This window comes from Phocoena sinus, chromosome 21, assembly GCF_008692025.1.
Source record: "Phocoena sinus isolate mPhoSin1 chromosome 21, mPhoSin1.pri, whole genome shotgun sequence".
NCBI classification, from domain to species: domain Eukaryota; kingdom Metazoa; phylum Chordata; class Mammalia; order Artiodactyla; family Phocoenidae; genus Phocoena; species Phocoena sinus.
Genome location: NC_045783.1, coordinates 13,094,604 through 13,119,666, shown reverse-complemented (window position 1 = coordinate 13,119,666; position 25,063 = coordinate 13,094,604). Strand labels below are relative to the sequence as shown.

The 25,063-nt window shown below is 43.9% G+C and overlaps 1 protein-coding gene and 1 long non-coding RNA gene across 13 annotated transcripts in view; one reads left to right on the top strand and one right to left on the bottom strand.

The window, feature by feature from the left end:
- Positions 1-2,714: 2,714 nt before the first annotated feature.
- Positions 2,715-21,273, bottom strand: LOC116746661. 11 transcript variants are annotated; one of them, XR_004347830.1, is made up of 6 exons: positions 20,967-21,273; positions 18,061-18,192; positions 14,072-16,218; positions 11,758-12,774; positions 5,010-5,246; positions 2,715-3,149 (listed from the first exon to the last, which is right to left on the bottom strand). It is a non-coding gene; the product is annotated as an uncharacterized LOC116746661 (long non-coding RNA). The 11 variants fall into 11 exon arrangements; XR_004347829.1 differs by having other exon boundaries at positions 2,715-5,246; positions 14,072-14,711; positions 16,103-16,218; XR_004347828.1 differs by lacking the exon at positions 2,715-3,149 and adding an exon at positions 20,563-20,727 and having other exon boundaries at positions 4,621-5,246.
- A 155-nt stretch (positions 21,274-21,428) lies between these two features.
- IRF2 (interferon regulatory factor 2) overlaps positions 21,429-25,063 on the top strand; it is an 85,384-nt gene continuing 81,749 nt past the window's right edge. The window contains exons 1-2 of one of the 2 annotated variants that reach the window (XM_032618164.1): positions 21,429-21,607; positions 21,730-21,880. The gene's annotated coding sequence lies outside the window, so the exon portion shown is untranslated. The remainder of the gene's footprint in view (positions 21,608-21,729; positions 21,881-25,063) is intronic. The other variant, XM_032618163.1, reaches the window with a different exon arrangement.

Sequence of the window (25,063 nt, the reverse complement as noted above, 5' to 3'; positions counted from 1 at the left end):
CCACAGACTGGGTGGCTTAAACAACAGAAGTGTATATTCTCACAGTTCTGAGTCTGAGATCCAGGTGTTGGCAGGGTTGGTTTCTTCCAAGGCCTCTCTCCTTGGCTTGCAGACGGCGCCTTCTTGCTTTGTGTTCAGATGGCCATCTCTCTGTGGGTGCACCTGTTGGTGTCTCTGTGTCCTAGTCTCTTATAAAGACACCAGTCATTGGATTAGGGCCCACTCTGATGACTCTACTTTAAGTTAATTACTTCTTTGAAGGTCCCATCTCCAAATACAGTCACATTCTGAGGTACTGAGGTTTAGGACTTCAACATATGAATTTGGAGTGGGGGACACAATTCAGCCCATAACATTTTCTGTAGTACAGTAACGTTTGAGCAATACTACATGCTCTGTTTTCTTCTTGGAAATCCACAAAGTCTATTTGTATATGAAAGATTATACAAAGTCCTGAAAAATATCTAGTATTCATCTTTAACACACCCCACCATTTTATACATTTGTCGATAATCCTAAACCATCTTTTGTCTCTTATACATTGGCCAGTAATGTTGAACAATTGCACGGTGATCCTACCTGCCAGCTGGTGGTGGCAGTCAGATAAGGAAATACACGTGAGGCGGAGGAAAGCAAGTACAAACTAGAACGCAGGTTCAACTCTCATCAGAACCTGTGCTGCTCTTTCGGCCCCTCCAAGCCTCAAACTTTGAAGATGCTTGGTGAGTTTCTGTAGATCTACACTGAGAGATCGCTTTGTAAGGGGGCAAAAGGGTTGGCCTTTGCCACATGGAATTGCCTCTTCCGACTGTACCAAGGGGATCTTCCAGACTGCTAGGGACCTGGAGTCTCCTTGCTCACCTGTAGCTGCTGGCCTTTCACCTGGCCCAGCCTCTGCTCACTTCTTTGTTTTCTTGTTCTTTGCAGGTGAGGAAAGGAACAGAGCTGTGGACACCACTGGGGTGTGACAGGCAGCTGGGCAAGGATCCATCCAGGAAGGTGAGGCCAGGTCTCAATGGGTGGGGATGGGTGACAAAGGTTACTGGCTTGCACGGGCAGCTAGTTGTGCAGTGGCGGTGGAAGAAAGAGTCCCTGGCCACAGCCCAGCTCCAGAGGGCCCAGTCAGCCATCTAGCTGTAAATACCACTTGCTCAGGCCTCTCCTGGTCCGTGGCCTACTTTCTGCTTCCTAATCTTACCTTTCCAGCCTAATGCTCATTTCAGCTAGAGTTCTTTCCCTGGGCCCTGCGTCCCATTCTGAGCAATTCCTGTGGCTCTGGCCTTGCAGGAATTATCTGAGTCAGACCCCAGACTCACTCCACACCTCGGCCAAGGGAGGACCCTCCCCGCTACCTTGGCACCTGCGGAAGCAGATGGTTCTTTCTGTTCTCGTCGTGCTCTCATTGTGAATCATCTCCAGGCATTGCAGGTAGAATTTGTCAGCTTCTAATGTCAGCTAAGCTTTCGAAGTGGTATCTTTGCAGCCTAGTGAGGATGATATGATTTTAACGAAGTGTGCATCTCAACAGCGACTGACCCGGCTGGTTAGCACAGTAATAACAGCTTTTGTTTGAGCAGGGCACGGTGCAAGTTGCTTTACATGCAGCATCTCTACTCCTCACAAGAGAGCCAGTTGTCCCAATTTTACGGAGAAAATGGGCTCCCAGAGAGCAGCTTCTCATGGCTAGAGCGCGTCAGAGCATCAGCTTGGGCCCCTGGCTCCCGACTCCAGGGCCCGGGCCCTCACACGAGCCTTCACAGACATACTGGTTTATGTTAAAACAGCCCTTAGCACAGCATTGTCCTCACTGTCTGTGGAATTACTGCATTTCCCTCTAAATCCCAATTCTGAGTGAGTGCCTCTCCTCCCCCTGCCATAGCCTCTGTCAGAATGCTCCCCTCGGAATTCAGTACACTCAGTTCCATGAAAACCATTCGTACCCCGAGCCCGGTTCGCTGGGTTGCTTTGGGAAATATACTGTTTCCAAATTAAAACTGCCACATAAATGTGAGGGGAGGTATTGGTGCATTTCTCTTCCTGGCTGGTCGCAATCTGTTACGTCTGCACCTTTTCTTTTTCAGAATCTCCCTTTCTCATCGCTGCGTCCAGCAACGCCCGCCCTCCATCTCACAGAATGTAGTTGCATTTTAAGCCAACACCCCTTAAAATCTTACACACGTCTTTTCTTTTTATATTTTAAGAACAAAATAATACATTTAAGAACATACCAATTTAACCAAATAGGCTTAATTGTGGGGCTGTCACAGCGGTGTGTATTTGGTAGAATTTCGTGTTCTCGTTTCACCGTATTCAGAGAGGATGAGTGAGAGACTTTATGTTCAAGTCATAATTTACAAGGCAGTTTTACAAATGTTTTCTCACTGGCCCCTTAAGAATCTCTCAGAGGCTTAGACAAGTTGGTATTTCACAGAAGAGGGAGAGTGACTGTCCGTGATCCTGCAGCTGATGTGGAGAGAGAAGGCCTTCTGGTCTAAGAGCTGTGCACTTTGACTCCACCTCACACTAAATTCAGGTCCTTCTTTCTCTTTTTTTATGAACATATATCCCCATATCTCCTCCCTCTTGCGTCTCCCTCCCTCCCTCCCTCCCTATCCCACCCCTCTAGGTGGTCACAAAGCACCAAGCTGATCTCCCTGTGCTATGCGGCTGCTTCCCACTAGCCATCTATTTTACATTTGGTAGTGTACATATGTCCATGCCACTCTCTCACTTTGTCCCAGCTGACCCTTCCCCCTCCCCGTGTCCTCAAGTCCATTCTGTACGTCTGCGTCTTTATTCCTGTCCTGCCCCTAGGTTCCTTTTTATCCACAGGGTGACTGACTTCTCCTGTGGACCAGGGCACTGTGATGAAAGAACACCTCACCCTCCTTCCCCTCTTTACACAGTACGCCAAGAGTTCTGGGCAGTGCCCAACGCTTCGTTGGCTATCGTCTGACAGGGCCGGGGAGGGTCTCTGAAGGCTCCTCTGTTCCCTGGAGCCTGGGAGATGGAGCTCATCACCATCCCTTCCTGCAGCTCCGTAGGCTCTACTTTGCAGGTTAGGAGCATCCATTCACACCGACTGCAGGAGGGATCACCAGCTCAGTGCACTTCGGAGCCTGGCCTCCAGAAAGCTTCTCCTTTCCTCGCTGCTGCCAGAAAGGAAAGAAGGAAGCTTCAATCCACCCTCTCTAGCCAGGGATCCTCTTGTAGGTAAGAGATGCGGTCTGATAGTGTATGACCTTCTGCTGGGTTTGCCCATGTTAAGTGAGACCTCATGGAACAAAGCAGCCATGCAAAGAGCTGGAGAAGAACATTCTAGGAAGAGAGAACAGGAACTAGAAAGCCCTGAGGAGAGAATGAACAGGGTGAGTTTTAGAAACGGGAAGGAGACCAGTGTGACGAAAGCGGGGTTCAGCAAACTTTTCTTGCAAAGGGCCAACTAGTAAATATTTTAAGCTTTTAGGCCAGTCAGTCTTGGTTGCAGCTACTCTGCTATTGTAGCACAGAAGCTGCCCTGGACAATACATACACGGATGAGCATGGCTCTGTTCCAATAAAACCGTATTTGTGGACACTTAATTGAATTGCCTATCATTTTCACATGTCACAATATAGTGTTCTTCTTTTGATTTTTTTCCCAACCATTTAAAAATGTAAAAACCATTCTCAGCTCAGGAGCTGTATGAAAACAGGCAGTCGGCTGGGTTTTGCCCGTGTGCTGTCATTTGCTGACCCCAGGGCTAAAGCATGGGGAGCGAGTGGGAGAAAGATTAGTCCCAGACGGCGTGAGAGAGAACGAGGTGGGCGCAGGCCAGACCCCATGCAGGGGTTTTGTAGGCCATGGAAGCGAGAGAGGATTTTATTCTAATTGCTCTGGGGAATGCCTGAGGGGCTTTAGGCAGGAGTGTGACGTGATATATTTTAATAACACTCTGGTGCATCTGAGTCTAGAGTGGACCGCCAGGAGACAAAAGTAGAAGCAGAGATACCAGTAATTTTTAGGAGCCTTCCCCATCAGACCAGGAAGAGATGACAAAATCCTGGAATGGGAACTAGATCCCCAACCTCACAGGGAGTGGCCTACTGGGGGGATAGGTGTTTAAGCAGAGCACCTGCTACATAGCATGTTCTCAGTAAATGTACGTTCCCTACACTTTCCTTCCTTCTTTGGTGATAAAAAGGCTGGAATATGGGTTTGGTCCAAATCTCTCACAACTCTCAGAAAAATGAGTCATTCTACTAAAAATAAGTCAGATAATATCATGAAAAGTGAGTGGACACACACTTAAGTTTTGTTAATGACTCTGTGATAGGTTATGTGTATATATGTGTGTGTGTGTGTGTGTGTGTGTGTATTCATATTTTTGTTGAGCCACATGGAATAGCTAAAATTTTCTACTGATTAAGGTTTATCGAGATCACTGGCCTTATTGGTGCTCTGAAAATACATTTAGTTTTAATCTATTTAGTTGTCCTCATTAAAAGTATTAATATGTAAATCAAACCATCATGCTGTATGCCTTAAATTTATATAATGATGTATGTCAATTATTTCTCAATAAAACTGGAAAAAAGAATTAGTATATTGAAAAGGTTTTTAAAAATTATCCTTAAGTACCGAGAGAAAAAAACAAACTTGATCCTTTTGCCAGAATTAACAAAAACCAACCTTTATACACCATTCCATGTTCTCCCAATCTCTTAATCTTACCTGACATTGAATCAGCATAAAAATGTAAGAAACACCAAAGTCACGAATTTGCCTGATATTGGCAAATTATCAACTTGAAAAAGGGGGATGAATCACCCTGGATCCCTTATGGGACCACATAAGACCACGAGGTTGAGATGAGGTGTGATAAAAATCTAACCAACCCAGAATCTGGGCATGAAGTAGACAGTTGTAGGGTTAAAGATCTTAGACCTATTTGATTTTATGTACTTAGAAAGGTAGAGGTGGTTAATCAGTAGTTATTAATATTATATTTACAGCAAAGCATACATACGACCGGAGTTCTTGGCCCAGGACGGCTCTGGGGAGAATCCTTCCTCGCCTCTTCCAGTTTCCCGTGGTTCCGAGCATTCCTTGGCTTTTGCAGCTGCATCACTGTAGTCTCGCCTTTGTGCTCACGTGGACTTGTCCTCTGTGGCTGTGTCTTCTTCTCTTCTTTTATAAGGACACTTGTCTTTGGATTGGGGGCCCACCAGGATGGTCCAGAATGATCTCATTTCCAGATCCTTAACTGATGACAAGTCTGCTGTCATCTTTATTTATTTATTTATTTTTTTGCGGTACATGGGCCTCTCACTGTCGTGGCTTCTCCCGTCGCGGAGCACAGGCTCCGGACGCGCAGGCTCAGCGGCCATGGCTCACGGGCCCAGCCGCTCCGCGGCACGTGGGATCTTCCCGGACCAGGGCACGAACCCGTGTCCCCTGCATCGGCAGGTGGACTCTCAACCACTGCGCCACCAGGGGAGCCCCTGTCATCTTTATTTTTGTTCCTTTTTATATAATACCTTTTTCTTCTCTGGCTGCTCTTAAGATTTTTCTCTTTATCATGTGTTTTCAGAAATTCGGTTATGATTTGCCTCACTGTGTTTTATTGTTTGTTTGATTGATTGTCTTGCTTAAGGTTTGTTGAGCTTCTTGCATCTATGGGATTCATCAAACTTGGAAAATATTTGGTCATTATTTCCTCAAAGATTTTTTTCTGGCCTTCCCCCACTCCTGTTTTCTCTTTCTGGGATTTCAGTTAAATATACGTGTGTCAGATTGCTTCGCATTGCCCCAAAGGATCACTCAGTCTTTATTTTCATTTTCTTTCAGTCTTTTTTTTTTAATCTCTGTGCTTCATGGTGGATAGATTGTATTGCTATCACTTCATATTCCCTGGCCTTTTTTGCCTAATCTGCTGCTATTCCTATCCAGTGAATTTTTTTGAAATACACTTTTATTTGAGAAGAGTCTTAGATTTACAGAAAAACTGCAAAAATAGTACAGAGTTCCTGTATACTCCTCACCCAGTTTCCCTTATTGCTAACATTTTACATTATTGTGACACATTTGTTACAGCTAATGAACCAACGTTGGTATATTACTATTAACTAAAGTCCATACTTTATTCAGATTTCCTTAGTTTTTACCTAATGTCCTTTTTCACCTCTAGGATGCCACATTACATGTAGTTATCATGCCTCCTTAGGCTTCGCTAGGTTGTGACAGTTTCTCATACTTTTTTGTTTTGGATGCCTTTGAGAGTTTTGAGGAGGTATTTTGCGGAATGACCCTCAGTGTGGGTTGGTCTGATGTTTTCCTCATGGTTAGACTGAGTGTATTAGTTTTTGTTTTTTTTTTTTTTTGCTGTGGTAATAAATTACTACAAATTCAGTAGCTTAAACAATACAACACAAATATATTACTTACAATTCTGTAGGTCAGAAGTCCGACATGAGTCTCACTGGGTCAAAATCAAAGTGTCAGAGGGCTGTATTCCTCTCTGGAAGTTCTGGGGGATTGTGTGTCCTTGTCTTAGCTTCTAGAGGCCATCTACAACCCCTTGGCTGGGGGTCCCTTCCTCCTTCTACAAACCGAGCAACTCTCTCTGACCTTCCGTCTCTGACCTACCATCGTCACATCTCTCTCTGTCTCTGGCGACAGGACAGTAAAAGGTCTCCACTTTTAAGGACTCATGTGATTAGACTGGGTTCACCTGGATAATCCAGGGAATCTCTGGATCTCAAGGTCCCTATCCTTAATGTCATCTGCAAAGTCTCTTTTCCCATAAGGTAATATATTCTGGGGTTTAGAATATGGACATTTTGGGAGCCATTATTCTGCCTACCACATTGTAGTTATGGAGTTTTGATACAAAGGCCACTGAGTCATTTTCATTACATCATATTAAGGGTTCATGCTACCAACATGATTTATCACTGATGACGTTAACTTTGATCACTTGGGTGAGGTAGTTTGTCAAGTTTCTCCACTATAAAGTTAACTTTGCCTCTATTTCCATACTATTCTCTTTGGAAGGAATTCACTAGGCGCATCCCACACTTAAGGGATTAGAATTATGCTCTGCCTCCTTGAGGGAGTAGGACCTACATAAAATTATTTGAAATTTTTCTATATGCATTTATTTATTTATTATCATTGATTTTTATTAGTATGGACTCATCAATATTTATTTTATACTTTGAGTTATAATCCAATACTTTTTCTTTCTTCTTTTTTTTTTTTTTTTTTGTTCAAACTCTCTCAGCATAGGTCTTTCATTTGGCTCCTTTGTTCCTTTGACATGCCTCCCTCATTTTGTTTTTTTGAGAACTTTCTTGCTTTCTGTATATTCTCTGCCCCAGCTCTAGAATCTCATTTCTCCAAGAAGCCCTGGTTTCTTTTATTGGAGAATGGATTTAGTAACCAAGATCTGGTTCTGGGTTCATCCAGTTAAACTTTCAGATGGTGTACTTTTTATCTTGGAATTTTCATTTATTTCTTTTTGATATCTTCCTTTTCTTTTTCTCATTAGGTTCATATTTTCCTTTAAATATGTGTTCACAATTATAAGATCTTTAAAAAAAATCTTTGTCTTCTACTTCCATCATATCTGGCTTTTATTTGTATCTATTCCTATTGCTTTTTTTTTCTTGATTATGGGTCATGTTTTCTTACTTCTTGGCATGTTTAGTAATTTTTTATTAGATTTTAGACATTGTGTATTTTATGTTGCTGAATGTCTGAATTCTTGTTTGCTTGATTTTTCATTTTTAATGAGTTTTTGGATTTGTTTAGGCAAATAGTTTTACTCGCATTTCAGCTTTATCCCTTCAAGACCTGATTTTAATTTTTCTAAGACATATGGAGAGTAGCCCCACTCCAGCGTTTGTTCAGCCCTACCAGAGAGGCATAAATGGCTTGGCATCTCCATTCTGCCTGTGGGGAATTTGATCATTTCCAAGGTCTGTGTAAGCTCTGGGAATATTTCGTTTACCATGCCCCAGTCATTCTTTGTCCAGCCTTTTGGAGTTCTGGTTTCCACGTGCCTAGTCCAGAACTCAGCAAACGCTAGAGGGGACCGTACAAATTTCTGGAGCTCTTTTTCTGTGTAACTACGTCTTTTTGGGAACTCTGCCTCACAACTTCCATCTGTCTAAGCTCCTCTGATGTCTGATCTTTGTTTCCTCAGTTTCTTCCCTGCTTCTATTTGGGTCCCCCCATCCCTGCAGCTGCAGCATGGAAATCACCTCCAACAGAAAGCCCAGGGCTCACTTCATCTGGTTCCCTTTTCTCAAGGATCATTGTCCTGTGCTGCCTGAAAAACTGTTGTTTCATATGTTTTGTCCAGTTTTCTAGTTGTTCACTGCAGGTTGTCAAGTCTAGTCCTTATTACTCTTTCATGGCCAAACTATTCCTTCCTTTCTTAATTGTGATGATGTCTTGATACAGATCTTCACATCATATCTTCATTTACATATTGGGTTAGACATTGGGGTGCCTTTTAAATTTGGCAAATCATGTCCCTCAAAATTTCCTGAGGAACTTTCTTATGCCTCTACTAATTTCCTGTCCACGGTTATCTCAATTCTCATCTTCTAAAATTTGTACTAGATACTGGATCTCTTGCAGTGAGTACCCATTTGTTATTTTTTTTTTCCTATTGTCCATTTCTTTATTATGCTTTATATTGACTTTATCTTCCAGTTATTCTATAGAATTAAAAAAATGTTCCATCATATTTTTAATTTCTAGGAACCCTTTTGTATTCTCTAATTCTTCCTTTTAATATCATTTTTTTCTTCTTTTGTAGATGTAATATCTTCTCTCACATCTTTAATGACATTAACATTTTTTGACATTTTCTTTCCTGCACCATCTTTGTTTCCTCTGAGTTCTTTGTTCCGTTTTTTTCTTCATCATGGTTATATTAGAGTGTCTCTTGGCCCTTGAGTGTTCACTCTTAAAAGTAAGGCACCAAAAAGCTCACCTGACCAGAAGCTCAGCATACATGTGTTGGTCTTATACACTGGTGGTCTTCACTGAGGCAGATCGGGGGACCAGTTGTTGTTTTTACCGAGGCCCTGCAAATATCACTGTTTACAAGTATTTTCTCTGGGGTAGCACCCTCCAGTCTCCTCTCTTGGAATTTTATTCTGGGTGTTGGTGTTCTGGGTCAGAGCAGTAGAAAAGAAATGGAGATTTCACTCTTCCACACACAGACTCCCTCAATTCTCTTGCTTCAGATGGAATTCCACCTCTGCTCACCTCAGAGTCTGGGGGGAGAAGAGAGGTCAACAAACTGCTTGGGAACTGGGTGGGGGTGGAGAACTGGGGGGATCAATTTAATCCTGCTGCCCCCTGCCCAGTTTTTCCCATTCCTGTGCTTTTCTGGGTTCTGTATGGAAAAAGCAGCTCACTTCTCAACTCCCTTTGCAGCCACTAAGGTTCGACCTTCCTTCTCTCTGCTTAGTCTTTGATATTCATCTTTCCAAATTCTCTCTCCATGTACTGTGGGCACAGACATCTCCTAGTTTCCGAATGATGGATATGCATATCTGTTACCTGTTTTCCTTGATGTTTCTTGGTGAATTTTGAGAGAAGGTGGTTGGGTGGGTATATCTTTACTCTGTCATTCTGAAACCAGATCTCCCACATTTTTGTAGCAGAAAACAGCACTCTTATAATTCCTTTATTTTTGTTTCATTAAAGCCTAAACTTGGAGATAAATTAAATTTTAATCTAATCTGAGCTTTATACTGGCTAACAGGAAGAAATGAAGTATATAGAAAAAGGGTTAGAGGTCATCAAACATCTAGATAAATACTAGCTTAGTGCACAGGTGTTTTGCCTACGTGACCACAAGCTAAACATCTGAGCATTAGGTTTTTTCTTCTTCAGTTTTCACCAGCTGTCTGGTATCATGGAATCATCATAGCCATGTAATTAAAGTAACTTGTGAGCGGAATGCTGATTTAACAAATAACTTGAGGCTACTCTTCTGTACATGCTGAACGTGGCCATGGACAGATCCGGTACATTACATCAGCCCGTCCACTGATACACGCCCTAACCTAAGAGCGTCCAAGGAATTCACATCTGCAGGCACTCATCTGGTGACTGTCACCTTTCGCTTTCATTCCATGGAATCAGTTAAAGTATCCCAAGGAAATAGTTCTCAGCCTATAGTTTTAGAGGCCAAAGAGCTGCCTTAGCGATCTTCTTAAATGCACATGTTTCTTCCACATGTTGGATGTAGGAGTCTTTCTGCCCCCATATCCACTTTTTAACTGAAAAAACTAGTTTCCTAACTATACCAATATATTTAATGTATAATTCAACAAAATCCCTTCGGCCTAAACACAGAACTGGTGTGGACTGTAGGACCAGATGAATTTGTTAGATGGGTGTTCTGTGTGGGATGAGAGGACGTTTTAAAGTCCGAAAGCTTCTGTGAAGGATTTTTAAAGCTGGCTATTAAGTATATACACACACACACACAAATCTATTTTTAATTTCTCATTTATTTATTTATTGTGTGAGCATTTTATTTATTTTTATTTTAATTTTTTTTATTGGCGTATAGTTGTTTTAATCGCTAATTTATTTTTAACCTATTCTTTAAGGTACAGCTCAAATCCCACTACCTGTAGGAAGCCTGAGCCGTTCTTCGGTATCCTTACTATGCTTCGTTGTTTACCATGTGGAATCATTTATTTTTGTGGTTGACTGATGAAGGTGTCATGCTGATGTAATGGACACCTATCACTCGGTGAATAATCCTCAGAATAGGTACAGAGAAAACTGGACTAAGGTCCCTACTTCTCCTGAGGCCACTGAACTGATATCATGGACATACAAGTAATGTTGAACAGAAACGCACACAGCACCTTCTCAAAGTGTATTCAGTGGGCCAGACTCCAGCAGCTGCTTGCTTCCCTCCAGTGAATGCATCCAGCCTGCCTGGAGGGGAAGCCGTGTTGGTTCTGTAAAATGCTGTAGGGGAATTCATCAGGGTGAAGCAGAGAACCCTTAACAAGAGCAGGGCTCAGGCTGGCATGAGGCTGGCATGAGAGCAACAGCCTTTATTCCCCCAGCTTTACACTTCAGGAAACTCCTCCTTACCTTTCAGGTAGCAGATATACACAGAAAGGGCCACGACGGGCCTTTCCCATAGGGAAAGCAGGAGGCTTTTATAGGGAAGTGAAATGCCAGCCTGCTTAAATGTGTCTCCATCGTGGGTCTATTAGGTGGCTCTGGGTTAAAGCACTCTTACCAGAAGGGCCCTGAAGTGACATAAACATAGTGGACACTCAAGAAGAGTCTATTGGGCTTCCCTGGTGGCGCAGTGGTTGGGAGTCCGCCTGCCGACGCAGGGGACGCGGGTTTGTGCCCCGGTCTGGGAAGATCCCACATGCCGCGGAGCGGCTGGGCCCGTGAGCCATGGCCGCGGAGCCCGCGCGTCCGGAGCCTGTGCTCCGCAGCGGGAGAGGCCACAGCAGTGAGAGGCAGGCGTACCGCAAAAAAAAAAAAAGAAAAGAAAAGTCTATTGATAATTATCAAGGGCAGTTTCTCTCTCTTTTTCTCTCCTTCTCTCTCTCTGACACACATATAATACCAAGCAAAACAGAAATCAGAAATCAAAGTGATTTTAATCTTTCTCTTTAGTCTGCTCTGTATTTCCAAATTTTCATTTGTTTTAAAATTAGCATCTTCTTCCTCAGTACAAAAATAAATAAAGAAAAAAATTAGTAGCTCACCTGTCCTTAAGGTGACCATTATTAACAGCTTCATATCTACACCTTTATCCTTTCGAATTCAAACTTTTTTGGGGGTGTCCACTGTTGTCTTTGCAAAAAGGAGATCAAAATAGGAAACTTTCTTTCCATCTTGATCTTCATTCTTTATAATACATCCTGGTCCCCTGTCCAGAACAACAGATATTCTTAATTTGTTCTTTTTTATTGGTGCATAACATCCCACAGAATGGATCAACCCCAGTTGATTCAATCATTCAGTTATCAACATTCAAGTTCTTTCTGATTTTGTCACTACAGAGAAGTCTGTATTGCTCTAATATTCTTCTATAATCATGTATTATTTATATTAGAAAATATCATTTAGACTATAAAAATAGAGAGATAATTACTATAAAGTCAAGAAACAGATGCTGAATGAACAGATAAATGAATGTATTAAAATGTTACCTGGGAGTGGGGCCACATGCCATTTCTACTTTGAAATAATCATCTTTGCACTGTGGGCCCTGACTCCCAACGTGGACTGCAAATGCCTCAAGATCAGGAAGCAGGCCTCTTTCTTCCTCATCGCCTCCAAACTGCTGAGCACGGTCCTGCAGAGGGTGGGCAGCCGCAGGCCCACATAAACGCACTGAGCCCTCATAGTGTCTTTTGAAAACAGCTGTCTAGATTTCAGAATGCAAGTTTCCCACGTGTACGATGTTATAAAATGGTGTATTCCCGGGCCAGCCCACAAACTCCTATTTTAACCCATAATGAAGGAAAACTATATACTTTTACCATCATGGTTTCTTATTATTTCTGTGGGAAAAATGTTCTGAATTGAGTTTCTGCATGCAGAGAATCCTCCTCTACTGTGTGTGTGTGTGTGTGTGTGAGAGAGAGAGACAGAGACAGAGAGAGAGACAGAGACAGAGACATCCTACCCTTTACTGCCTTCAAATGAGTTGTTTTCTCTCCCTTCTGCCAATCCTGTTATATGTGGAAGTTGAGCAAGTAAAATAGGAAATATGATGACTAAATGTGGAAGTGCCAGAAAGAAGAAAGGCAAAAAAAGAAAATATTTAACATAAAATTTTGATAATTTGCTTAGAGTCTTCATTCATGTTTGAGATCTAAGAATTTGAATTTGATTGCTAAGAATATAGTAATATTCTTGCATACAAATGAAATGAAACTACAAGTAGAAGAGATTCTTTAGTTGTTACAGATTTCTCCTAAGTCAAACTTTTTCAAACGGCATATTTAAAACATGATGTGAATCAAAGCAAAAGCTTATTTAAATATTAATAATGATTATGGAATGTATCACTTATTAATAGCCATTGATCTGGACACACGTTAGTTTGTTTTTATATGTTCCTTTGGAGAGTCCTGTTTGGAGGGTCATTAAAAATGAATATTTTGATAAAATTAAAGACTGGGAGAAACTATATAGCATTTGTAGGAAAAAATTATCTTCTACACAGAGATTTAAAAATTCTTATAAGAATGTAGTGTAAAATATAAGATGTATTAACCAGTGCTTTGTTTTTTGAAGTCCCATGGATAAAACTAGCTAAAACTTACAACTCAGGCTTCCCTGGTAGTGCAGTGGTTAAGAATCCGCTTGCCAATGCAGGGGACACAGGTTCAAGCCCTGGTCCGGGAAGATCCCATGTGCCATGAGCAACTAAGCCCGTGCCCCACAACTACTGAGCCTGTGCTCTAGAACCCGCGAGCCACAACTACTGAAGCCCGCACACCTAGAGGCTGTGCTCCGCAACAAGAGAAGCCACCGCGATGAGAAGCCCACGCACTGCAACGAGGACCCAACGCAGCCAAAAATAAAATAAATTAATTTTTAAAAAACCTTACAAGTCCTTTACATAAAAATCATAAGCATATCAAGAAATAATTTTCTGAAATCACCTATAAAAATATATTAAAATGTTTACATTAATAAAAGGAAAATCTATTCTTAAAAATGTTAATTTTTCAAAAGGAAAAAAATCACCCATAGTTCCATCTCTCAAAGACAACCACTATTAATGTTTTGATGTAGTTCCTTTTCACCTTACTTATATGAACATCTGTAGGGTGACCTTACTGTACATATAAAACTTTGTTTTCCTTTTACCCTCAATGGAACATAAATTTCCTGCTATCTTACTTAAGTTCATCATAAGGAGAAATACCAGTAAGAGTGTATATGTGGTAAAATATTTGTAAGCATTGTGGAAGATGACAGGGCTAGGGTAGTGTTCCTCTAATTTCTCAATGAGGGAAAAGGCTTGGTCAAAAGTGTCATATAAACATGACATCAACCACATACATTGTGAAACGAGTTGTCATGAATCTGTTGGTTCTGCATCCCTGAAAAGATGAAAAGTTCTCATCAAGGTAGGAAATAAAAACAAGGAAATATGGAGACAACCTGAGCAACTCAAGTGAGGGTGAACCTACAATGTTGGCCCCTTCGCAGAGGCTGGCTCCGCCCAGCCACCCAGAGTGAACTCACCCATCAACCCTCCCTCGGGCGTCTGTTCCTGGGTCTGCATATTTCTTTCTCTCCTTCAGTCTTAAGGGTCTTCACTTATGGTTTGTCGTGTTTTCTTTCTTATCTCCGGTTATAGGAAAATGAAGCAAAACTAACTTCCAGTAGTATTGGTGGCTTTTTTCCATTTTTTTTTTAAAGCGACAGAACCTTTTCCCCAAATGAAATCTTACGCAGAACCTCAATATGTAAAACAGGAAAGAAAGTGATATTTTTTTTGGTTGTCCGGAAAGAAGTGGTGCTAAAAACCCAGCATCCACAGCTGGACATTGACAAAATATATGGTGGGCTGTTTAAACCAACATTTGCTTTCAAATTACAAAACACCCAAGGCAAATCGTGAAGTTTTACTTACGCCGATTGTTCTGCCAACAAAAATTCAGTTTTGTGGAAACTATTTATTACACACAAGGGGTTTCTGATGGAAAAGAAATTTGAAAATTTTTAGAAATCAAAAAAAGAAATACATTTGAAACCATTAAATTTTGGAATGAATGTTGATTTTGTGGTGACACAATCTCTGAAAATTATCATCATTCACTCAAAACAGGAAAATAGCATGTGCCCGGAATCCACAGTTGAATATATCTTCTTTTTTTTTAAGGGAAGTTTTTATGGGGATAGGGTAAAAAGAATGAAGTAAAAATTTACTTCTTTTATTTGTGGAGATGAAAATCAGACAGAAAGTTAAAGGGAAAGAAATACCTTAGGAATGCCAAAAAGAAATGAAAAAGAAGATTAAACTGTTTCAAAATATCCCCAATGCATTGTTTCCTCAACAAATTCATCATGTAATGAACTGAGAGGTCAGTGCAAGAACAGTTACAAATTCTTCTGAGAAATACACAAATTAAGAAATCCTTGCATTTCATTGATGTTGAGGAGACAGTTGGGAAATTTATAGCGTGACCTTTTAAGACCACAGAACCCTTCAAAATCTTCCCATTGATCTTGGAATAAAATCCAAAGTCCTTGATCTGGCCTCTGCCCACCTGCCTGTGTCCTTCTTACCTTCATTCAGAACTCTTAAGTCACATTCACCTTCTTTTGGTTTCCAGAATATGCCAGACCCTTTTGCTTTTCATGGCCTTTGTGTTCAGTCTTCCCTCTGGCTCGGGGCTTCATCACACGATGGATATCAGTTACGTGTTGAAGTGTGTCCCCCTCAAAATTCATATATTGAACTCCTAATCCCCCAATATCTCAGATTGTCTTTGCAGATGTAATGAATTAAGATGAGATCATATTGGAGTATGGTGGGCCCCTAATCCAATAAGACTAGTGTCCCTATAAAATGGGGAAATTTGGATACAGACACACATCCAGGGAGAACACCACGTGAAGATGAAGGGAGAGATGGAGTGATGCTGCTACAAGCCAAAGAATGCCCAGGATTGCTGGCCAACACCAGAAGCCAGGAGGCAAGGAACAGATCCTTCCCCCATAACCCTCAGAAGGAGCCAACTCTGTGGACACCTTGATCTTGGACTTCCAGCTTCCAGAACTGTGAGGCAATGCGTTTCTGTTACTTCCACCACCTGGCTTGTGGTACTGTGTTATGGCAGCCCCAGGAAACGAATACAGTCTCCTCTCCTCCAAGTTTTGGCTTAAATGTCATTTTCTCCTTGAGAAACCTTCCTTGACCACCTAGATCCCCCAGTATTTTCTATCCAAAGTCGTGTTTGTTTCCCTCAGAACACGGATACAAATCTGTAACTATTTTCTTGGTTTGTTTGTCTGTCTGTTGACATCACCCCCACTAGAATGTAAGCTCCAGGAGAGCAGGGGTTGGTCTTGCCTTGTTCTTACCTGAGGAGCACGGCTAGGAAATGTCTTGGAGTTGCATCTCAGGAGAAGGAGGCAGCGCCGAGAGGTGTACGTGTGAATTGTCGTGCACCTTTTGGATGTAGTGGAGATGAAACTTTCTGAGGAAGTAGGAGTATTTAAAAATACTGTCAGTCCTTTGTTTTCTGACTCTTCTGTCTTTCTGATTGGCAAACTTCCAAACATTTTCCAATAGGATAAGGTGTGTTATTCAAAATGCTCAGAAGTTTTGGGACAAAGAGAACAGACTGAACATCATCAAGGTTCACATGCTGTGAATGAGGAGCTTATAGGGAAGTGGTGGAAGCTGTAACAAAAATTCTTCAAATATTCGGATTCAGTGAATCCGAATATTCAGTGGTTTGCTGAATTTATGTTACAAACTGGAAATTTATTTAAATTTTTATTTTATTTATTTATTTTTGGCTGCGTTGGGTCTTCATTGCTGTGCACGGGCTTTCTCTAGTTGTGGCGAGCAGGGGCTACTCTTCATTGCAGTTCGCGGGCTTCTCATTGCAGTGGCTTCTCTTGTTGTGGAGCACAGGCTCTAGATGGGCAGGCTTCAGTAGTTGTGGCAGGCGGGCTCAGTAGTTGTGGCTTGTAGGCTCTAGAGCGCAGGCTCAGTAGTTGTGGTGCACAGGCTTAGTTGCTCCGGGGCACGTGGGATCTTCCTGGATCAGGGCTCGAACCTGTGTCCCCTGCACTGGCAGGCGGATTCTTAACCACTGCGCTACCAGCAAAGTCCCTAAAATATTTTTAATACTTGAAACTATTATAGTAATTTTTTCTAAAGAACTTCAAGGCAAGGCTATAGGCACTTTTTCCTTCTGACTTTAAAAGCACTACTTTATAGTTTATTACCTTAGAGAAATAATGAATATTTCAAATCCATTTGGGATGAGACAGAGAAATTATAGCAAAAAAAATTTTTTTGAAGTTTTCAAATTGAAAGCCTTCCTTTTGGACGAGAAAAATTCACTCATCTCTCTCTCCCTCTCTGCCCCTATACACACACACACACACACACACACACACACACACACACACACAAACATCTTGGCACTTTTAAAGAGTATTTCTTCCCTTACGTCATCAGAAGAACAGGACAAAATTAATATTTGTTACTAAGGATTGGGCAATATATTGCTCAATTTAAATTCATTATTTTCAGAGAATAATTGCAACACAATGCACCTCATTTTAGAGTTTCTAGCAAAATGGAAGAAACTGTTACATGAGGTAATAGATAAGAATTTCTCCAACTTGATGCCTATGGTCCCTGAACTTTGATTGATGGCTTTTTCAACATCTTTGCAGTTCTACTGTTTCAACTGCAATCTAATGTGGCTGTATATTTATTCAGTGTGGACTTCACAATGATATTCTTTGCTTTATATTGGCCAACTGCTCTGGCAAGTGTGGAACACTCATTTTCCATGATTTTATAACCTCTGCTAAATTATAGCAGCATGGAAGAGAGCCTTGGTGGCCAGGACCGAAGTGGTACCAGAGATACTGTGGGGAAAATTAGGGCATCAACTGACAGACTGATGAGGGGGGCACTGATTTAATCACACCTATAAATACTTAATCCTTTAGTGAGCACGCCACCATATTCTACATTCATAACTTTAATATACAGTTGTAAAGACTGCGATTATAGATGGAGGTGATGTCCGAGTCATTACTAGGATGATACAATGGAAATTAACATTCCAATTTACTAGACTGTAAGAAAACTTCTTGAAAGGCAGAGATTTTCATTTGTTTTGTTCATGAGAAAAGTCCTTGGGCATTCAATAAATGATTATTACTTGACTCAATAAATGATTCAATAAATTATTATTACTTGGTTCAATAAAGGATTATTGCTTGAATAATTTTATCAAACTATTCTCATTTATCAGAAAAATAAATTAAAAACCCATTTGAGAGGGGCTAACCTTGAATGTATCTTTAAGCTTCAGTCATGGAGAGGTCAATTGCTGCATGGCCAAGTAACCTGTCCTTTCTCGACTCCCTTGAAAAGAAATGAGTTCTGATGCATCCAGGTAGACGGTCCTAGGATGTCCATCCTGCAGGTGAAACATAAACATGCCTCACTCAGGAGCTCACTCTAGTTTCAATATACTACACTGCTCAAACAACATCTGTTGCTTTAGACCAGGTGTTTGGTCAGATTTCTTTGGTATGGCCAAGGCCATTTTTTCCAGAAACTTTCAAAAAGGTTATATTTTGCTATACTGATCCGTTTTCCACAGAGATTTATGACTGTATGCATCTCATCAAAGGGCTAAAATATTTCTTGATGATGTATATCAATACACAGTGGATTTGGGGGTCAGATTTACATGTCTTCCAGCACATAAGAACCGAATGAAATTCAGTCTACGTTTTATGAGTTTAGGGGCCTGGAAATTGGAAATGATACCCATGCCCAGGGAGCTCCAGGGGCTCAGGAAAGGTGGGAGTTGGTGATGCCTCCCAGTTCCCTGGCTGGTTAATGAAGTGACAAATACAAGGTGGTGGGGAAAGATGTTATAAGTTTAGTTTTGGACATAACTAATTTGTTGTACCCGAGGAACATCTAGAATAAATGCATCCAGAGCTTAGAAATTATAGATTATGGAGTTATCACCAAATAGTGATTATCTGAAGCTTTGGATGTGGGTGAAAGCACTCAAAGAGAAAGCATGTAGAATGAGAAAATAGGAGGGGTGAGGACAGAATGTCTAGAAACACCATAATTTAGGAGGCTGGCAGCAGAAGGGGAGCCAGCCAAGAAATAAAACAGGAGAAGGTTGTCACATAGGCATCAGGCAGTATGATGGGAATTATTAAATGATACAGAGACACTGAGCAGATGAGGACTGGAAATGGCCCTTGAGAAAAATTACTAGAGGGACTTCCCTGGCGGTCCAGTGGGTAAGACTCCGTGCTTCCACTGCAGGAGGCACAGGTTCGATTCCTGGTCAGGGAACTAAGAGCCCTGCATGCTGCGTGGTGGAGCCAAAAAAAAAAAAAAAAAAAAATTACTAGAAGGAAACACATAAAAATATCATCAGGTCTATTCCTTACTGGTAAGATCGCAGGTGTCATATTTTCTTTTCAACTTTTCTGTACTTCCTGCATTCTGCACAATAGATATCGATTACATTTATATTAAAAATACTCTGATAAAGTCTAAAATATTTTTTGAGAACCCAGGGCAAGGAACTATTAATTCCCAAGTAGTCGAGTGCCTCTGTGCTGGACACCATGCTAAGGATAAAACAATGAACAAGAGGATGGCTCTGTTGTTTTACCAAAAGGAATGGAAGCTGGGTTGACAAGGGAGGGGTGTAGAGCTCGTGGGGCACAGTAGCAAGAGATGGGGCTGGAAAGGAAGTTTGGTGCCAGATTATAACGGGCTTTTTATGTCTTGTCAAATAATATGGACTTTATTCTGAAGGCTGTGGGGAGATTTTTGAGGGGTGGAGTTTGGGTTGCAATCGTGCTTCACCTGAAGTTGATTTTCTGCTTAACCCGGCTGTTAACCTGGATGAGCCCTAGTTCAGAAGCCCAGTTCTGAGGCCACTGCCATAGCTGAATAAAGGCGATGCAAAGGGGATGGAGGAGGGGCCAGGCCCAGAGAGATTTGGGATCAGCATCAACGGGTCAGTAGGTTACTACCGATTGGATGTGTGTTGGGGGGAAGGAAAACATTAAGGACTACTGGGTTTTTAATTTGGGCCCATGGGTGGTAAAGAGGGACAACTGTCCTACAGAGTTTGTATACAGTTACTCTAATCACCTATAATAGTCATTGCTTTACGAAATAAGAAAGTGGCTGGCTGGGTCAAATAGTATTCTATGAGGGGATAAGAAATAATGGTGCATGGGAAATCTATTTTTGAGACCACGGCCACAAAACAGAAGCGTAAACCCTCAGCTGTCTCCTCACCAAAAGCATTGAGATACTTTTCTTTTTCCAGTCCATAGAACTGAATACTTCTGTGACAAAGAGGGTGTTGGAGCTATGTTTTTAGAAAAGTGTTTACATATATGTAGCTCTGGCCTCTCAGGAAGGGACTTTCTGTGTCGGGGAGAGAAGTTTGGGAGAAGGCCAATGAAACTGCATGTGGGGGAAGAAACAGGTATAACCAGGTGAGAATCTATACTTTAAAACAAGGGACCCCAAAAACGGCAGGTCCCAAGTGAACTGTATTAGTTTGAGCTAACACACCTTGAAGGTGACAGGTGCTGCCCCCGTATTCTTGCATTCTCTCACTCATCCCCATTTCAAGGCATTGAATACTGAGGCGTTAGGTTAAGCAACTTGACTGGGGATGCCCAGCTAGTAAGTTAAAGAGGCCAGATTTGAACCTAGCTGCATGTACTACAGTATAAAACCCCTCTCCTGGACCAGCCACATTAAGACATCTTTCAGGAAAATTAGCTCTCACCCTTGCCCATCTCATCCTTCAGGGAGGGAACTTCTGTTGCACACTCAGTCTGGGAGGACACTGCTGGTGACTTACTAGGGGAAGGCCTTCCTTTTCGCCCCCAGACGGAGCTCCAGGCGGTGTCCCTGATGACAGCTGCCCTTCAAATGGTTACACGCTCAGCTACTGATAAGGGTTCAAATAAAGTTAAGGATGCGTTATTGGCCCAGTTACTGCTCTAGTATCTAAGTAATGCTCTCTCGTCAGTTAATCGCTCCTTGTATTCCTTGGAAGTGGGCAGTGTTACAAAGTGAATTTTTATTCACTCAGAAAACAGGCTCTAAACACGGCTGACACCTGCCCCACCAACTGCATGGCAAGAGCTTTGCCTCCCCGACACGCCCTCCTCCTCCCTCCTTCCCTACCTTCAGGTGACCCTTAGGATGGAGAGTCAGGTAGGTACCTGCGGTCCCCTCCTACCGCCGCCAGCTTACGGCCGGAACCCAAGCTCGCGCCCAGTACCCCACCCCCCGGACCCCCACTCGAGTGTGAGCGCCCGGGTGTGCGAGCAGCAGACTCACGCGCAGCCGCTTGTTGCTCCAGCTGCCGCGACGTGGGTAAGTGAAAATGAAATTGACTTTTCTGAGAAATGATGAAAGCGGCGCTGCCTGCCAATGAACAGCGGCGGCGAACTTCCGCACCTCCAGGCCGGGCAGCTCGCGCCCTCCCTCCGCCTCCACCTCCCAGTTGCACAAGCTTGAAACAAACACTGGGGAGGAAGGGCGGAGGGAGGAGGGCGGAGGGGGGAGCGAGCGAGGGACGGAGGGAGGGAGGGAGCGAGGCACCGGGAGGGCGGGGGGTGGGGGGATTTCCAGCCTCAGCGCTTCGCAGTTTCCTCTCCTTGTTTTGCTTTCGATCTGGACTGTTCTCAGGCAAGCCGGGGAGTAACTTTTAGTTTTGTTCCTGCGATTATTCAACTGACGGGCTTTCATTTCCATTTCACACATCCTAGCAACACTTAAGCCTTGCGGAATTGTATTGATAGCGTGAAAAAGCACACTGAGAGGTAACATTTTTCAAATAATAGTTGTGACTGTGCGTGTGTGTTTTTCTCGAGGGCATGTTTATGAGGACTGGAGGGGATATGTGTGTGCGCGCGTCCTGATGGTTTGACACGATGTTTTGCAGACGGAAAATGCTGAGGTTCATAAATATTAATACTGATTTTTGGAGGAACAGTCGGCGCTGTTATGGATCATCTGATTTTAGGGGAAGCAGGTTCTGCTGCTGTTGCTGCTGCTACTGGGGCTGCTGAGGCTGCGAGGAGGAGGAGGAGGAGGTTGGTGGAGGTTTAATTTCACTTTTGGATTTGCAGATGCGGAGAGGTGGCTCCATGGACACAGACCTGCTCTGTGTGATTCTGCGCCCCAGGTGGTGTGTGGGGGGTGCAGGTCCGCTAGAGTCGGGCCTCCTTTTCAAACAAAATTCTCGCGTGCATGTGTGTGCGTGTGTATGTTTACGGAGGCCGTCGCCACCAGGTCCGAAGGAGGGGAGCGGGTCCTTCTCCTTGCCCGCTGGCGGTGCCTCTCTCCAGGCAGCCTCTGGCGTAAATAGGCAGGAACCCGCAGTCCACCCTCAGCCTGCGCCCCGCGCCCGGGCCGGGAGAGGCGCCTCCCGCCGCGGCCAGAGGAAACTTGATGGGGCGCCCGGCGGCGGTCCCGGGGCTCGCCCGCCCGCCGGGCTCGGGGAAGAGTCGCGGGCGTCGGGTGCCAGCGGCCGGGGCCGGCGGGCGGGCTTGGAGCGGGGCTGCGCGCGGGGCCTGGCCGGCGCGCCCGGCTTCCTGGGGGCTGGGCCGCTGCCGCCACCGCCCGGGAGGCACGCCGCGTCCTCCTTCCCGCCGGCCAGCGCCCGGCCTGGCCCTGGGGCTTTGTCACTGCACTTGTCCCGGCGCGCGGGGGGCTCGGGCGGCGCGTCCCGGGAGGGCGCCGCGCCCAGGGGTCAGCGGCCCGGCCGCGGCCTAGCGCCGGGCGCCTCCGGGTCCCCGCGGGCGCCCCCGGGCCGTACTCGCGCGCTGGGCCTGACCCGCCTTGGCTACGGAGCGGGCGAGGTGGGGGCGGGGAGCCTCCGGGGACCGAGCGGCGCCCTGCTGGCAGGCCCGGGGCCGGCGTCCCCTGGGGGTCCCGGGGCGCCGGCGGCGGCGGGGTGGGGACGGGAGTGCCCGCCCCGCGCCCTCCGACCCCGCTCGGGGCGCCGAGTGGCATTCGCCCGCCGGCCGAACGTGGTTGGTGCAAAGCCGCGGCAGCCACTTCCTTTCCGCCTCGCGGGCCGGGCTCGCCCACCGAGCGATGCCAGTCGTGGCCGATCGTGGCGCCCGCCCGCTCGGGGCGCTACGGCCTGGAAGCCGGCCCCGAGAGGGCTCGGGCTGCCTTTCCAAGTTCAGAGGGTTTCAGGATGCAGCTCATCCCCCTACTGGGACGCGCCGGCATCTCTGTTTGGGCCCCAGGTGTGGCTGCGTGGGCCGTCCTCACCCCCTTACCCCATTAGAGGGGGAGAAGCGGAAAGGAGGCAGGCAGCCCGAGCCGGGCGCAGAAACAGCCTTCCAGGCACCAGGCGAGGCGCTGAGGTCAGTCGGTGTAGGCAGGACCGCTGGTCATCGTTGTGAATGTGACCCCCGGCACTAGCAGTCGAGGTTGCCACACGCGAGCGGCGTGGCTTTCAGTCGTTTTTGCCCCCAGAGTATAGTGTTTGGAACTTGGGGACATTTTACCTGCTCCCTCCCTCTTCAGCCTCCTCCCTGCAGTGTGGGCAACGGGTAGTGCGCCCTGTCCTTGGTTAAGAAAACGCAGAAGCTTCCTACTTGAGGAAGCGTGCTGGCATTTGCCTTCTGCCCCCGGCCTCCCAGTTGCTGTGACTCGGTCTGCTTTTGATGAATGGCGAGGGAGGGTGAAGGATAGTTACATTTCCTCTTGTGGATTTTCAGGAATCACCAAGGTTGCTGTCAAGCCTGCCTTCATTTAGTAGTTTCAGACCGACTGCAGATAACATTGGGATTTAGCAGCCTGCGCTTTTTGGTGCTTAGGGGCAGGTGCAGACAGGGGCCTGGTGACAGACCGAATGGGAAAGGTGGATGGTCTTGATGTTAGGCAGATGTACGCTCCTTGTCACGACTTGGAGGGGGACCCCTGTTTAACTTCATGCACACAGATTCAGGATTTTCTAGTTTTCTCACCCGCCCCCCCCCCCATCAGGGTGAAATCCCGGAAGAACTTGTGTTTTCTAAGGAAAGTTCAGCAGATGGAATATTTAGGACTTAACCTGGTAATTTTAAGGGGTAACCTTGAAAAATCTATTGAACGATGGGGCAGAGTCCAGAATTTCACTGTAATTAGTGAATGATTATAATTTATAACTTAGCCTGTTGTGTAAGAAGTTAGATTTTGGCCTCTTAGATCCGGGTTCTTGTCTGTTATGATTCGTAGCTGATTCTTAATATTAAACATTTACATACTTTATTCTCAATGAGTCGAGTTTTTTTTTTCTTTTGACCTTCAAAAGTTAGAGATAACTCTGCATATTTCAGACTTACTTACCTGTAAAAATGTCATCCTAATCGAAAGTAAGCATTTGTGGTTAAATTGGAAGCCAATTATGGCAAACAAAAGTCCTGACAGCTCAGTGAACCATGACCCAACTTTTCTGTTCCTCCACTTTCCTGCTTTATTAGGCAACTGTTCAGTATACCAAAGCTAGTTAAACACGTTTAAACCCAGTAGTGGAAAATTTGAAACTTTGGATGTTTAACATTTGGATGTTTGACATGCATCGATTTTCTCTTGTTTCCAAGGACACTGTACTTTTATTCTTAGTATAATGGCATATAAGCTCCCTTGTTTTTAGAGCATTTTTACACAGTTTCCTTTTGATAGAGAACAGACCAGTGAACTCTAAATGGGGTATCTGGGACATGGTTCTATTATGTTCTTTATACCAAAAAAGGCTTAAAGCAGATAAGGGAGTTTATTCATTTAATAACTATTCCTAGAACATTCACTATGCCCCAGACACAGTGCTACGTTCTGTGGGTTCAACTGGGAACAGGAAGACAGTTTCTTTACCCTCTGGGGAGATTGCATTCTAGTTGGTGAGCTGACAATACCCAGCTAAAAAATAAAGACAGTAATTACCTTTAGGGGTGAGTGCTATGGAAGGCGATAATAATACTTAACTGTATATCTGATAGGGTTGCTTTTGGGAACAAATGAGATACTGTTATGAAAGAAGGTTGCATAAGTTATAGCAATCTACAAATGTGTAAGGCATTCACTTTCAGAATTTTATCAGATTATTCTTAACTTGAAAAGCCAGGGAATCATGACTGTGGATTAAGCACTGACTTTCTCTTATAGAATTTTCAGCAAGAAGGGATTTTACTTGTTCTGAGAGAAAATAATAATGGTAAGAAATTAAACACAGCATAACTATTTTATGTAAAGCATTAAAGTATTTAACAGTGACATATGAT